A 17,212-nucleotide genomic window follows, 5' to 3' on the forward strand; every position below is an offset into this window, starting at 1 on the left:
CTGTCTCATAATATCCATCATTTAAGTTACAACCTCAAGCTGATATACAAGTTGCATTTTGACTAGAAAAACTCCTCTTTGGTTCCCTTTCTTGGACAAAATTTTACCATATTACACTACTTTTCAAAATCACTCAAGATATAAATGGTTCACCAGTCATATTCTCTGAGAAGAGAATTCCATGCCCTATTTCTATTTTTTGGTAACAGAGACACTAGGAGTTGATAGAAAGAGCACCTTATCTCTGCTGCAACCAGCAGCAGCGCAATGGCACGTTTTCTGGGACAGCTCCTGATCGCACAGCTCCTGTAACCGCGATGAAAATTAAGGGGAACAAAGTGTCCAAGTTCTCAGCCAAAGGTCTGGCATATTTCACACTCCACATCTCTGTTTCTCTTGCTTATCCTAAGGGATCTGAAATCTGTATGTGGAAGACCTGAAAATGCTTATATAGACGGGGGTCTCTACGAAGCAGGCAAAATTCTGCTACTACAGGTCACCTACTTTTCATGTGTTTGCATTTTATATTATAATATAAAAGAGACTGAAATCCTTTCCCTTCTTCTTCTAAGAAGGCCAACCTCTTCAGAAAGTATCCATCCAATATTGTCACATTAAAAAGGTCCGTCTAGTCAAGGCTATGGTTTTTCCAGTAGTCATGTATGGATGTGAGAGTTGGACTGTGAAGAAGGCTGAGCGCCGAAGAATTGATGCTTTTGAACTGTGGTGTTGGAGAAGACTCTTGAGAGTTCCTTGGACTGCAAGGAGATCCAACCAGTCCATCCTAAAGGAGATCAGTCCTGGGTGTTCTTTGGAAGGAATGATGCTAAAGCTGAAACTCCAGTTTTGGCCACCTCATGTGAAGAGTTGACTCATTGGAAAAGACTCTGATGCTGGGAGGGATTGGGGGCAGGAGGAGACGGGGACGACAGAGGATGAGATGGCTGGATGGCATCACTGACTCGATGGACATGAGTCTGAGTGAACTCCAGGAGTTGGTGATGGTCAGGGAGGCCTGGCATGCTGCAATTGATAGGGTCGCAAAGAATCGGACATGACTGAACGACTGAACTGAACTGAACTGAGCTGAATGTCACATATGTATGTATTGCTGCCCTTTTGTCAAGGTAAAGAACATGCTACAAGTTCAAAGTTGCATCTGTAAAGCAAATGTGCCTGTAATCGGTGTGACAAACATTATTTGTAGGCAGAAACACAACCATCTTGTCCCCTTTGCTGATACTCAGTTGTTTGGAGGAAATGATGCATTTTAGACATCTAATAAATCACTCACAGAATTATGTATCCATAAGTTGACAAGTCAGCACATTTCTCTTTAAAAATTTCAAACCATCTTCGAGTAGAAGGACAGACTTCCCTGTTACTAGTGATACTCACACAAAGCCACACGAATTGAAGGACAATCTCTCACCTTTTGCAGCCTCCTTCTCACACTTCCTTTTATACTAAATGTTTGCTGCGGCTCTGTTCTGATGGATGTATGTGTGTGTGCGCTCAGTCGGTTAGTCATGTCCAGCTGTTTTCGACCCCATGGACTGTATCCCATGAGGCTCCTCTGTCCATAGAATTTTCCAGGCAAGAATACTGGAGCAGGTTGCCGTTTCCTACTCCAGGGGATCTTCCTGACCCAGGGATTGAACCCTAGTCTCTTGCATCTCCTGCATTGGCAGGCAGATTCTTTATCATTGATCCACCTGGGAAGCCCAACTGATGGATGTATAATCTCTTGAAAACATATACTGTGCTTTCTAACAGTTCATTTCACGGAATAAAGATTTGAAACCTTACTGGATGACATGGTGTTGCCTCTCATTATAAAGATTCTGAGTTATCAGTTCCCTTTCTCCACAAATGACCATTGTCCCCTACTGACCAGCCCCTTACCCCTGTTTCCAGAATTCAGGCCCAACAGTGTCAGAAATGCAATTGTTGGTAGTCACCTGGGTAACTTCAAATTGTCCATCTTTTAGAATGCCCCCAAAATGGAAGGTCCCAATATGAGATCCTCCTAAATAACAGATTAAAAAAAAAACTTAGGCAAGATACCACCATCTCAATTTCTGTAAAATAAAACCCAGACCACTATCAAAGATGATAGACTGGCACCAAAACCTAATCATTCACGTCAAAAAGAGAGAGTACTGACTCTGGCCCCTTTAGAACAGGGCTGCTCTGCAGCATTCACAGTTGTCTTTCCTGGTTCGTCTTCTGTTATATTTTCCCTTTGACCTTATGCCTCTTCATCTTGTTTAAAGCCTGCTTGATAATGGTTCTCTGCACAACTGTATCCGTGTTTGCTGAAGACTTTGCAAAAGTCCACTGGGCATGGGCACCAAGGACAAGTGAGTTTCTGAGTATCTCTCATTTATTCCCTCCAGCCAGGAGAACCTAAATGCTTGGTAGCAAGTGTGCTCCAGGGACGTGCAGGCAGTGCAGAAGGTCACGAGGTGGCCGTGTGTAGCTGTCCTGTGACATCTCCAAGTGTAGGGCAAGCAATAGGGATGAGTGACATGGCTGCTCTCCTGTCTCTCATCAGAAAGTCAAATGTAAATTGGCTCAGAATTGGCAGTGAGCAGAAAGTGGGCTGGAGAAACTGAGGGGGATGCTGGAAATGAGGGGGGCATCCCCTCAGCCCCCTCGTAGCTCCCACAAATGGTGACTTGCATGAATGCAAAGGAAAGAAATTTACTTGGGGTTGTCCACCACTTTTTGATACCCTGGAGCCAGCCAGGATCCTTCCAGGCTACATTCAATAAAGAAATACCCAAGGCTGGGTGTCATAGGATGTGCAATCCCACTGTGGACTGTGGATAAGAACGAGGAGAAAATTATTTACTGAGCATCTTCTGTGACCCAGACCTGGTGCTCACCGTGTGGTGTTCACAATAATACTGTGTGGAAATGCCAGCTCCAAGGATGGAAGGGTGATGAGAAAGTTGAACCTTAGAGACAGTAAGTGAAAGTGAAGTTGCTTAGTTGTGCCCAACTCTTAGTGACACCATGGACTGCAGCCTACCAGGCTCCTCTGTCCATGGAATTCTCCAGGCAAGAGTACTGGAGTGGGGTGCCATTTCTTTCTCCAGGGGATCTTCCCGACCCAGGAATTGAACCCAGGTCTCCCACATTGTAGGCAGACGCTTTACCATGTGAGCCACCAGGGAAGTCCAAGTTATAAGAGAGAGTAAGTAGCCTGCCCAATTTTGTAGCATTGATAAGAGTCAGCAGGAAGGGTCCCACCCAGATCTGTCTGATTATGAAGCCTTTACCAGCTTTAATCTTGAGGAGGATGGCTGGGGTGACGGAAAAGGCAGAAGACCTCAAATGCACAGAGTCTAGGTGGAGCTCCAGTTCCCTCACCCATCATTCTCCGTTCTCCCTCTCCAGCAGGTACAGTGTTGAAGCAAGACCTCCAGCTGCCCGCCATGTTGCCTGGGCCTGACTCTCCTTCTCTATGAACAGGTGACTGGACAACAGCACTGACTCAGGAGTAGGCCTGTTGGGGCGGCGCCCATACCCAGCCCTGCCTTCCTGCGGACCCACTGTGCACTTAGTTCTCTCTGCACACGGACTCGGTGTTTCCTGTCCTGATTTGACTTTACAGAGACCCTCCCATGGGTCACCAATCGTGGTTCTGGAGATACTGTTCAATACAGCCTGAACTGGGTAGTCGTTTTTCTGGCTGTTGTTATTAACAACGTATGGAATGTCTCTCTTCTTCAACAAGTGCCATTTCATTTCAGACCACTTTAAAGTGAGCGAATGTGCTGGCAACGGCTTACAGACACAGTGGTGCAGCCCTGTGATGGTGAGGCCTGTGGAGCTGTATCTCGGCTTTATTACTATTTCTGAACACACCTGTCCTTGTGCAAACTGTACTAGGAGGGCCTCAGGCCAGAACACCCTGTGATATCTATGTTTGTTAACAAGGCAGGGAAAGGAAATGAATTCCGCCAACTCCCCACCAGGCCTGTGGGGATGAAAACTCCAGGGATCCACCCCCTGCAAGAAGTACAATTGGTACAAAAATACTGCTTCCCTATAAGAAAAGTTTCTAAGTCCAGGACATGCAACAGCATAAGTGCTCTTTTGCTTTTCAGTTTCCTGATATTTGATTTTATTTAATTTTTTCACTCTTGATTTTGTTTTGAAAGTTAAAGAAGTTACTCTGTTAATACTACTCAGCCATAAAAAAGAATGAAATAGTGCCATTTGCAGCAACATGGATGCAGTTACAGATGATCAAACTAAGTGAAGTAAGTTAGAAAGTGAAAGACAAATACCACATGGTATCACTTATATATAGAATCTAAAATTTGTTTCAACAAATGAACTTATCCATGAGACAGAAAGAGACTCACAGACATAGAGAATAGACTGGTGTGGCCAAGGTGGGAGGGAGGGTGGGGGAGGGATGGACTGCGAGTTTGGAATTAGCAGATGCAAACTATTACATACAGGATGGATGAACAACAAGATCCTCTTGTGTAGCACAGGGAACTGTATTTAATATCTAAGATAAGTCATAATCAAAAAAATACGAAAAAGAATATATATGTAAAATTGAATTACTTTGCTATACAGCAGAAATTAAGAAAACATTGTAAATCATTTATATTTCAATTTTAAAAAATTTACTAGAACCACGCACAAAAAAAAAAAAAAAAAGAAAAAAATTACTTTTTTACTTTCAGCAGTTCAAGGTGTCTCAGGGCAACCTTGCTCCTGATAGTGAAGATGTTTAATAAAATGGGGACACTCTCGGTCCTGCCGGTCAGTCTCAAATCTCTGGCAGCTCATTTTTCCTGCCAGAGATTGGATGACCACTCCATCAAGGCACCTTAGAGGAGGTGCGATTCCACAGACTCTAAGGTACCTCTGCCTGAAGTGTAATCATTCAGACAATCAATATTCACTAAGCTCTGCACAGGCCCCAGTGTTTAACACTGTGGAGGATGCAAAAAACCAGGCTCGTGATTCCTTCCTAAAGAAGCTTAGGGATTTCCCTCGTTACTGAGTGGCTAAGACTCTGTGTTCCCAATGCAGGGGGCCCAGATTCGATCCCTGGTCAGAGCATTAGATCCCACAGGAAGCAACTAAGACGCAGTGTGGCCAAATTGATTAATTAATATATATAAAAAAAGAAGAAACTTAACTTCTTTTGGGGAGAGGAAGTAAACAAATCAAAAGCCTTCATAGAGCATGTGTGTGCTTAGTTGCTCAGTCCTGTCCAACTCTTTGCGACCCCCACAGACTGCAGCCCACCTGGCTCCTCTGTCCATGGGGATTCCCCAGGCAAGAATCCTGAGTCGGTTGCCATGCCCCCCTCCAGGGGATCTTCCCAACCCAGGGATCGATCCCAGGTCTCCCACATTGCAGGTGGATTCTTTACCAGCTGAGCCACCAGGGAAGCCCAAGAACACTGGAGTGGGTATCCTATCTCTTCTCCAGGGGATCTTCCTGACCCAGGAATTGAATGGGGTCTCCTGCATGGCAAGAGGATTCTTTACCAGCTGAGCCATCAGGGAAGCCCTTTCATAGGACATATATCATATAATTAACTCCTGGAAAGAAAAGTGATTAGAAGTTCAGAAGAGAGATGGACTCCTGACAAATTTCATTCACTAGATCACAAATCCATTCAGTCACTCCACCAACGAGGATTTATGGACTTGTGTTTAGGCGCTGAGGGAATTTCAAGATGAATAAGAAAAGGCCCTTCACACTGGACTTACAGTAAAGTAGACAAGCTGAGTCATGTTCACAAATAACTATAATTCAAGTGAGAAGGTATTATAGTAAGTGCCGCAAGAGATGTAGAGATAAACGTGTTGGAATTTCAGATCGCAAGGGGACGGGAGCTTGGAGCCAGTCCAAGGAGGCTCACAAAGCAGATACTCAGAATGAGCCCTGCCACAGGGGAGGGTCTGCACATGTGCAGGTGGCTACAATCACTTCCAGCAGTGGTGCCCAGACAGCATCATCTTACGCTGGCCATTGGTACTTGGAACATATTTTATATGAGAACGATATTCTATCTGGTCTTGGTTTCCCCAGCCTGTCCTCAAAACTCATTTAATTCACAGTGTATGTGAGGAATATGGTCAACATATTCTTTCAACCATACATAGATACTATGTCAGGATTCCTATGGGAAAATTCCAGCTATGCAAATATCTGAAGCCAGGCACACACTTCCTGCTGCCCCACTGTGGGGTACCCTTTCAGCATTGCCCCCAGACCCCTCAGGCCTCCAGCCGACAAGGAGGACCACAAAGGTGCCTGGGAACAGGGAAGTTGGCAAGGAAAGTTCCTCCTGGTCATGGGGCCTGGAGCTTACATAACTCCCAAGGGTTCTATTTAAGAAAAATAACTTAGAAATCACTGACTTTTACCAATTTTATGAAAACATAAGTCTGTGTGGACATTTCAAAAGGGCCCCTCATGGGACCTGGAGAGTCCTGGCAATGAGACACCATGAATTCAAAGCTTCATTCACTTTCTGGAAAATGGAACCCTGAGATTTGAAAAGCTTAGGAATGAGGATTCTGTTTACTCTCCATGCATCAACCGAATTGTGGTGAAGTGCTCTGTACTAGGGGGAAAGGGACCAGGGTTGCAGCAGCCGCCCCCCTTGCTGGCCATTAAGTAGAGGGAAAAGGTGGTGAGGGAAGGAAGGTGGGTGGGGGAGGCCTGGTGGGGTCCATCAGAGCATGTGTGGGAGCCAGACCGACCAGGGCTGGCATTCCGGGTTGTTCCGGAGTCAACCCTGGCAGGTGGCTCTACTGTTTTGATCCTGAGGTTGCTCATTCGTAAAACGGGGGGAATCGTCCTTGTCATGTGTAATGGTGCCAACTTCAGAGGAAGGTTTCAACGAAACGTTTAAAGTACCTAGCCCAGGTGGTCCAGCAGTTAGGACTCGGCGCTTTCAGGGCTGATAGTGAGAGTTCAATTTTAGGTCGGGAAACTGAGATACCACAAGCCAAATGGCACAGCCAAAAAAAAAGTATTAAAAATAAATAAATAAATAAAATACCTAATCAATGCCTGGTTCTCCACAAGTGTTTAACCACACGGAGCGATAAGTGGTCTGGAAATTATGATGCTATCTATTTCAAATAACTTTGCAAAAACCCACCTTCCTGCCAGGAGCTCAAGTTCACTTGCTTCTACCCTGGAATGAAGAAGGGACCGCAAGAGATGTGGCCAGACCTGGCCGGACTCCAGAACCTCCTGGAGACGAGGGACACACTCACGAGTCCTTTGTGAATGGTAAGACCAGGACACCTGGCAACCTGTGTTGATCAGAGCCTGGCTGTCAGAGATGACCCCCAGATGTCCCAGCCACTGGCCGATTACAGCGCTTCCAAAGCGAAGGAAAGCCAGACAGCTCGGAGGGACCGGAGAAGCAGGCTGGGTGAGGGGGCTGAAACATGGGCTCTGGGGTATTTTTATTTAAAACTGGCCAGGTAGAGCCCTCACCTTTTACAGACAACACTGAAACATTTAGAGATGAAGTGATAGGTCCTCTGCGACTTGCTTCCCCGGGGGGAAAAATAGTTGAGGGAGCAGATAAAATGGGCCATGTCTCTTTTGTATAGGTCTCACATGTGTCATAGTAAAAAGATTAGAAATGACCAGATAAATAAAATCACACTGTAACTGGGCAAATGTCCGCATGCGTCCTGCACCGTACCCTCCCCCTCCCCCCGGCCTGCCAGCGAGGTTCACCTGATTAGTATCCTCCCACGTGTCCTGCCCAGCCCGGCCTCTGTGTCCCTGGAATGGGACAGGCTCTTCCCCACTGTGGGGGGTGGGGCATGGGTTTTGCGAGAGGCTTTGTGGCGGAGGTGAGTGGTCCCCACTGGGTGTTGCGAGTCTGCTCTCTTCGTTTTCCTCCTCGCTGGGCTCAGCCTTGAGTTCAGGACACCTGTGTGCTCTGCTTCCTGGGCCCAACACCTGCTTGGCCAGCTGCCTCCGTGAGGTCTCCAGGAGCCACACATGTTGACCATCCTGACTTCTCTTTTGTATTTGGAACCTGGTGCTTGAGCTCAACCCAGTTTCATTCCTGGGGATTCTTGCCCCATTTTTCTCTCCGTTTGCTCCCCTCACCCTGTCTCTGTGATCAACTGGTGCTCTCAACTCAGAGTGACAACAAAAGATGGAATAATTGCCTTTATTCAACCCAGTAGAATGTACATTTCATTTCCCAGGATTTTTATTGAGGAATTGTAAATTTACTATTTATGCTGCTTTAAATGGATCAATTTCAGCCACCCTAATGAAATCACTACAGCAAACCTCTGACGCATTAGAATACATGCCATCTACTCGTTGCCTACTACTGCTGGTGCACGTTGCCACGTGAATGGCTTCGAAAACATGCATTTCTTCTCTCACGGTTCTGGAGGCCAGAGCCTGAGGTGGGTCTTCCTGAGTCAGAATTGAGGTGGCAGCAGGGGCATGCTGGTCCAGAGGTTCTGGGGGAATCTGTTTCCTGACCTGCCCAGCTCTTAGGGCTTCCTGCGCTTGCTGGCTCCTGGCCCCTTCCTCCATGGTCAAAGCTGGCAGGGTAGCACCTTCAAGAATTTCTCTGACTCTGATCCTTCCACTTCCCTCTTCCCCTCCAAATGACTCTTGGGCTTACATTGGGCCCAGCTGCAAAATCCAGAATACCCTCTTTAAGGCCAGCCGATTAGCCACCTTAGTTCCACCTATAACATTCATCCTCCCTTTGCCTAAAACGACATAGACACAGCTTCCAAGGCTTACTGTATGGAAGTCTTTGTGGGGAGGGTGCTTTATTCTGCCTACCACACACCACTGTTGTTATTTAATTGCTAAGTCATGTCCCGACTCTGAAATCCCATGGACTATAGCCCACCAGGCTTCTCTGTCTGTGGGATTTCCCAGGTAAGAATACTGGAGCGTGTTGCTATTTCCTTCTCCAGGGGATCTTGCTGATCCAGGAAATCAAACTCATCTCCTGTGCCGCAGGCTGGAAGCCCAAATAAAAACTGTACAGATGACCAAGTTACCCTTCAGTTAAATTTGTCCAAACAAACCAGTGATTGGACTTTCCTGGTGGTCCAGTGATTAAGAATCTGCCCTCCAATGTAGGGGACATGGGTTCAATCCCTGGTCCAGGAACATCCTAGATACCTTGAGGCAGCTAAGCCAATGAGCCACAACTATGGAGTCCACACGCCCCAGAGCCCCGTGCTCTGCAATAAGAGGAGCTGCCCTCAATAAAGAGTAGCCCCTGCTCACCAGAACTAGAGAAAACTCACATACAGCAACGAAGACCCAAAATAGCCAAAATAAGTACATACATACATACTTTATGTATAGATGGTGGTCAAACGTCTCACGTCCCACACCATCCATCTCCACCTCAGCCTTTCCAGGTTTCCAGAAAGGGCACCCGGTGATTTTGTGTGAACTCCTGATCTTACAAAACGGCCTCTTGGGTGACAGTACCTGACCTACACCCGTCATCTACTGCTGTCTCAGCACCATCCTGCTCTCCTCGCAGCCCCAGGATCCCAGTGAAGCTGCACTAGGGCACAACCTCAGGGTCCAACAGTCCTGTGCTGTGCTGGGTACAGGAGATCCTCTGGCAGAGAAGAGAATCCTGAAGCTGGAGCAGAAACAGCTTCTATTTTTCCAGCTTGTTTTATAGATGAGGAAAACAAGGCCTTGGGATGTTAGGTGACTTTAGAAAGATGTATAGAAAGTGGTGTTGGGGTTCAGAACCAGAAGTAGATCTTGAGGGGTAAACAGAGCCTACCTCAGTTTCTTCCCAAATCACCATTCATCACATCTATAATTCTTTTAGAGGAATACTTGCTTTGGATTCACAGACATACAGAACAGATTTGTGGTAGCCAAGAGGCAGGTGGGAGGTGGGGAGGGATGGATTGGGAGGTTGGGATTAGCAGGTAGAAACTATTATATATAGGATGGATAAACAACGAGGTCCTACCGTACAGCACAGGGAACTGTATTCAATGTGATAAACCACAATGGAAAAGAACATATTTTTTAAAAAATGTATATATACATATATATGTATATATATTCATATATACACGTATAACTGAATCACTGTATATACATACAGGAGAAATTAACACAACACAGCAAATCAACTGTACTTCAATTTAAAAAAAGAAAATACTTGTTTTTAACAAGAAGGTCAATGTCACTTACAAGTTATGAGACTAGAGCCCCATGATAGAAGAATGAAAGTCCTTTGTTCCAAAAGAGATAAGATATGGAAACATACTGAGGAAAAGTAACAGTGAAGACAACGGTTAAGCCTGAATTCAGAATATGCTCCTTTTACACACTCAGGCCAAGCCTAGGGAGGTGGCACCTCCTCTTAGGAGTCGTCCCAGATGTGAGAGTGGGTCCCAAAGGGGTGTAGCCCTCCCCCCAGGTGGTGGATGCATGAGGCCGGCTGCACCCAGCACTGGTAGCCCGCCTGCTGGCCCAAGGGAGCAGGGACTCACAGGCTGTTCGAGTCCTGCCCACGCCTTTTCTCGTGCTGTCTATGCTCCCTGACTCATTCACTCATTCATTGGTTCTCCGTAGGGGTACCTGCTCTGAGAGCCAGTGCAGCAGGGATTGGAGAGAAAGAGAAGGTGAAGAATTTCCCAGAGCCCAACCTCCAAGTATGTAGTTCACAGAATTAAACTTTCATATCCCCGAGCTCTGCCACACCCCACAGAGGTAACAGCCTCGGAAATACCACAGTTGGAGGTGTCTAAGCGCTCAGAAGGTCCTCCCGTGGGAAAAGCACAGAAACAGGGCAGCGCTTGGCCAGGAGCCCGAGAGAGGCCAGGTGTATAGCCTGGTCAGAGGAAGGCACTGTGGTCAGGTCTTCAGAGCAAAGCGAGCATCACTCATGCTGCTTGGGGCCAGCTCCTTTACCTTGAAAGAAATTGTCCTTGCTCAATGGACCACATGAGGTCAGTTCATGTCTATCTTTCTCGTGAGTGGACTCTCTTACTTCTCAGGTGAGCAATCCATGCAAATATATTGATGCCTGGGAGGAATGTGGAGGGTGCGTGTGTGTGCTGTTGCTTCAGTTGTGTCCGACTCTGTGTGACCCTGGGGACTGTAGTCCACCAGGTTCCTCTGTCCATGGGATTCTCCAGGCAAGGATACTGGAGTGGGTGGCCTTGCCCTCCCCTAGGGGATCTTCCCGGCCTAGAGATTGAACTTGTGTCTCTTACATCTCCTGCATTAGCAGGCAGATTCTTTACCACTAGCACCACCTGGGAAACCCCCAGTGGAGGGTGATTCCTTATTTAACAATTCCATTTGTAAATAAACCCAGATCTTAACAAAAGGGAAACAATGATATACTTTCTCTGTGTCACTATTGAAGGGACAGTTGATATTACAACTGTTTTCTCTGTGTTGTGTGTTTAACTGTGAGGCATTCTCCTCATCAGGGGCTGGCAGTTTAATTCAACAGTCTTCTGTCGATTCCCCGTAATCAGACATCTGAGTAAGTCTGTAAAGAGAAATGTCTCCTCCGTAGAGGATATTGAGATGATTTCTCTAAGTGTGTAGAAGTGATGTTTAGTCAAACAGTGAATCATTTTGTGTGTTAAATAATGCAAAATGAATTTTGACAAATACGTGTCAGATTGAAAAAAGATGCAGGTGATTTAATTCAGTTTTACATCATTCAACTTAGCTATTCTAATTCATGGCCACATAGAATGAGCTTTCATGAGAGGGACTGATTGATCACCATTACTTTTCTTCCTTTTTTCTTTCCTTTTTTTATAATACTCCTGAAATAGGGCTGAAGAGTTATTTTTAAAAATAGCTTTTTGTGCTTGCCAGATCAACAGCAAAATCATTTAGAATTTTAAATAAAGTACATTTGAGGGTCCTTAAAAACCTCACCATGGAGACCAGAGAGTGAACGGTTACCATGGAGATGTGTATGCGTCCACAGTGCCCGAGTTATGATGGCCCACAGTCAGACGTGAGTGTGAATCGGAAACCGCATGTAAAGCATTTTCAGTTCCTCACTGCAAGCCTGGTGACAAATGAAATGAATATGAAACAGACTTTAGTACCCTAGAAGTGTGCTCACCCTTGGGATAGGAAGAGGAAATCTTGGCTTCCCGACTTTACCCAAATTCCTGACTCAGTTTGGAGAGAAGGCTGAGCAATCATGTCTTAAACAAGCTTCTCCGGAGACTTTGAGAACCAGCCCAGCGTGAGAATCTCACAAACCAGAGTTTCTGGGCAGTTAGTCATCAGGTACAGGTTGGCTGTGGTTAAATACAGAGTTTTTGCTGATCTTTCAGGGATTTACTTTGATGTTAAAAGTTAATTGCAGCTAATTAAAATTCATAAAAACCTAGTTCTTTCTTAAGTATTGATATCCAATTCATATACGTTACTGTATTTACTAATTTGGCGCATTTTAGCCATCATTTTCAGAGGAGCTTTTACAATTTAAATTCCCTTTGTTATGATTGTAGTAAACTTGATTTAAAAAAAATATACCTAAGACTTTAATGAAACAAAACTGTCTCAAGTTCTTAAATAGCTAATTAAAATGTCAAACTAAACAGATAATCTCTTCAGTATTCTAATAGTGTAAAAGCACAGTGAGATTTCAGCCAAATTATCACAAAGAAAAGTTATATATTTGAAATCTGAATCACTATGCTAACTTCTCTGACTCTAATAACCCAGTTATTAAATACTTCGAAAATGTATGAAATGCAAATCCTCAGATTCTGTAAGACAGAAATACATTTATTAGACTTTCTGGGTTTGATCTTCTTAAACATTTTTAGACTTAATGAAGGGCAGGTCAACCCACTTCACTATTCTTGCCTGGAGAACTCCATAGACAGAGAAGCCTGGTGGGCTACAGTCCATAGGATCCAAAGAGTCGGACACGACTTGAGCCAATAACACTTTCACTTTCTAAAGCTTCTCAAGGAGAACATTTCCTCCTTGCTTATGAAGGAGAGGTTCTGTAAGGGACGTTAATGGAAGGTTGTGCTAAACGTGAGTTTTCATCACTACGTACGTGCTGGGGTTCAGGGTTTTCATCTGGAGCTCTCGGATGGCAGGTGTGACAATCACCACTGCTGGAGATGGTGACACACTGTGGTCACCACCAACTAGTGTGGCTGCACATCTCAGCTGCTGACCTGGGCATCAGAGGGTAGGATGGGGGGTTGTGACATGGTCTGTAACGTGGTCTTCCTGCTTAATCCTGCCTGGGGACTGAGATGGGGCAAGTATGAAAAGGAGAGGAAGGGAACTGGACACTAGAGGTCTCACCTGGTCAGTGGATATTCTAGGAGCAGATAATCCAAAGGGTTTCCCTGTAGGGAGAATGGCAGATAGTTTCCAAATAACTGGGGTCTGAGAAGTAGGTCCCCACCTGGATTTGGTGAAAGAGGCTCATAGTCTATGTGTCCACCTAGTAGTAATCTGTACTAGTTAGTACAAAGACTAGGCTGCTGTAACAAAGAGCTCTGCATTAGCTGGTTCACTGAACAGCCCTGTGGAAAATGTGCCAGACTGACGGGGAAGCTGTGCTCCTCACGATGGTTCTGTGACCCAGGTACCTACATGCTGTTGCTTCACTGTCCCCCAGGGCTTCCTAACCTGGGGTTCTCAGCCCCCAAAGAGTCCATGGATAGAGTTCAAAGGCTCCATAAACTTGGCTTGGGAAAAAATTACATCTCGATTTTATATTTAACATTTCCTTCAATTATGAACATAGGCAACAAACCTTGGTACTATTAGCCATAGTACTTGTGAATTCATCTCCTATATGAATAATAGATATTTTGTATAGGTTTCAGCTGTCTTGATGATTTATATTCATCATTACCTTGAAATTATGGACATGAATTTGTGCAAACTCCAGGAGATGGGGAAGGACAGGGGAGCCTGGACTGCTGCAGAGTCTGACATGACCTATCAAATGAACCACAACAACAGCAATGGTAATGATTAAAACTGCTGCTACTTATTATTAGATAGCTCACTAAAGCATATATATTACTATATCACAGATTAGTCTTTAAAACATAGATAACATTTTAAGTACATTTCAAAGCAATTTATTTATGATTTCAATAATTTTATTTTCTACTTACATGTGAAATCTACTGTTTCACTGAGTTACAACATATACACAGTGTCTTAAATACACACAAGTGCTAAGTGTCTGGCTAGCTGAAGGTATAGATTTTAGTGGTATCAAAATGTAGAACTTCATCACCTAAGACCGTTTCCCTTTGGTTTTTCCCAGTTCTCTTTTGGTGACGCTCTTGCAAAAGTAACTATTATTCAGACTACTGTTACCACTAATTAGTGTTATTTGTTCTTGACATTTAAATGAAATCATATAGTATGTGCACTCTTTTTTAAAGGACGATTTTTTTAAACAGTTTTAGGTTTACAACAAAACTGAGAGAAAGGCTCAGAGAACCGCAGACCCCTCTTCCCACATGCATAGCCTCCACCCTTATCAGCACCACTCTCCAGAATGATCCTTTTTTTTTAAACCAACACGGGGGTTTTCCAGGTGGCTCAGCAGTAAAGACTCTACCTCCCAGTGCAGGAGACACAGGAGACGTGGGTTCAATCCCTGGATCAGGAAGATTCCCTGGAGGAGGAAATGGCGATCCATTCCAGTATTTTTGCCTGGAGAATTCTATGGACAGAGGAGCCCAGTGGGCTTCAGTCCATGGGGTCGCAAAGAGTCAGACATGATTGAGCACCCACACACGCAGGAACCTACATGGACACATCATAGTCACCCTAAGTCCACAGTTTACCTTAGTGTTCACTCTTGGTGCTGTACATTCTGTGAATTTGGACAAATGTATAAAGATATATCTACCATCATAGTATTAACTGCCCTAAGACTCCTCTGTGCTCTGCCTTAGATGGTGACTGCAGCCATGAAATTAAAAGATGCTTACTCCTTGGAAGAAAAGTTATGACCAACCTAGATAGCATATTCAAAACCAGAGACATTACTCTGCCGACTAAGGTCCGTCTAGTCAAGGCTATGGTTTTTCCTGTGGTCTTGTATGGATGTGAGAGTTGGACTGTGAAGAAGGCTTTTGAACTGTGGTGTTGGAGAAGACTCTTGAGAGTCCCTTGGACTGCAAGGAGATCCAACCAGTCCATTCTGAAGGAGATCAACCCTGGGATTTCTTTGGAAGGAATGATGCTAAAGCTGAAACTCCAGTACTTTGGCCACCTCATGAGAAGAATTGACTCATTGGAAAAGACTCTGATGCTGGGAGGGATTGGGGGCAGGAGGAGAAGGGGACGACCGAGGATGAGATGGCTGGATGGCACCGTGGACTCAATGGACGTGAGTCTGAGTGAACTCTGGGAGATGGTGATGGACAGGGAAGCCTGGCGTGCTGCGATTCATGGGGTCGCAAAGAGTCGGACACGACTGAACGACTGAACTGAACTGAACTGAACTGCCATCTGAATATTTTTTTATTAAGATATAACTGACATATCACATTAGCTTCAGGTGTACAAGGTAATGGTTTGATATTTATGTGTGTTGTGAAATAATCACCACGATACATATAATTAACATCTGGACACTTTTGTTTTGGCTTCTTTCATACAACACAATGTCTCTGGGGCTCATCCATGCTTTTGTCTGTGTCGGCAATCCACTCCCTTTCCTGCTGCGTAGCATTTCATTTTATGAATAGAAACAATTTCTCTATTCTTCTGTTGGTGGACATATGAGTTCTTTCTTGTTTTTGACTGTTAGATGTAAAGCTATATCTAAATTTTTTTTAGACTAGTGGACATAAAGCTATGTCAAATAGTCAAAAGCATTCTTATACATATATCTTTGCAAACATATGCACTCATTTCTCTTGGGTGGGATTGCTGGGTCGCAAGGTGATCACCTGTGTGGTTGTTGTAGATTCTGCTGAACTATTTTCAAATTGGTTGAATGAGATTATGCTCTCATTAGGAAGCAATGTTTAAGTGATCTAGTTGCTCCACATTCTCACAGATATTAGGGATTATTGGTGTTTCAAACTTCAGTCACTCTGCCTGCCTGATAAGTCGTGTTACTTGTGTCCTGCTCTTTACAACCCAATGGACTGTTGCCCACCAGGCTCTTCTGTCCATGGGATTCGCCAGGTAAGAATACTGGAGTAGGTTGCCATTCCCTTCTCCAGGGGCTCTTCCTAACCCAAGGATCGAACCTGGGTCTCCTAAATTGCGGACAGATTCTTTACTGTCTGAGCCACCAGGGAAGCCCATTCAGTCAATGTTTTATGGTGTATTTTATTTCATGCACTTAAACCTGTCTTTCTGAGAAGGGATCCACAGGTATGACCAGACTCTCAGACGGTTTCATGGTGCAAGGGGTTTCAAATGCCTGGTGAAACCTGGGAGATTTGATTTTCTAACTCAAGGGAAGGACAAGAAGCAGAAGTTCAGGATAAGCAACTTCCTTTCGACAATGAGGAGGAAGTTGCTCATGGCTCTGTCTCTAGTCAGTTGCTCACTCCCAGCCTCAGCAGTGTCTGGGAAACAGTCTCTGGTGGAGCAGCCCCACGCTGGGGCTAAGCTCTACTAATACAGAAGATGGGTGTGTGGCAAAGGTAGCGATGTGTGCTCAGTCGTGTCCATCTCTAAGACCTCCTGGACTGTAGCCCACCAGGCTTTTCTGTCCGAGGAATTCTCCAGGAAGGAATACTGGAGTGGGTTGCCATTTCCTACTCCAGGGGATCTTCCTGATCCAGGGATTGAACCTGAGTCTCCTGCACTGGCAGGCAGATTCTTTACCATTGAGCCAAATGTGGAAAAAGAGATGATTAATTATTGGCAGTCTCCCCCAGGATTGACAGTCCTGGTGATTTTTCTGTGGAGTGGACTTTCAGCGTAAATGGACCTGCACCCAGGGGTGGAGACCTGCTAAGTCACCTAGATGTCCTATCCTACTTTTCAGGGACATATTGGGGTTTGGGGCACTGGTTTCAGGCCCTCATGCTAAGCTTGCTCCCAGGCAAACAGGTAGGGGGATGAGGTCCATGAGGCCCTCCAGCAGTGGATATATAAGACATGCTATTTCAGATGTGTCAGTGAGTAAGAGCATGACCCAAGGGGGAGTGAAGCAACTTTATTTGGAGAGAAC

Source organism: Capricornis sumatraensis, chromosome 21 (assembly GCF_032405125.1).
Source record: "Capricornis sumatraensis isolate serow.1 chromosome 21, serow.2, whole genome shotgun sequence".
Lineage (NCBI taxonomy): Eukaryota > Metazoa > Chordata > Mammalia > Artiodactyla > Bovidae > Capricornis > Capricornis sumatraensis.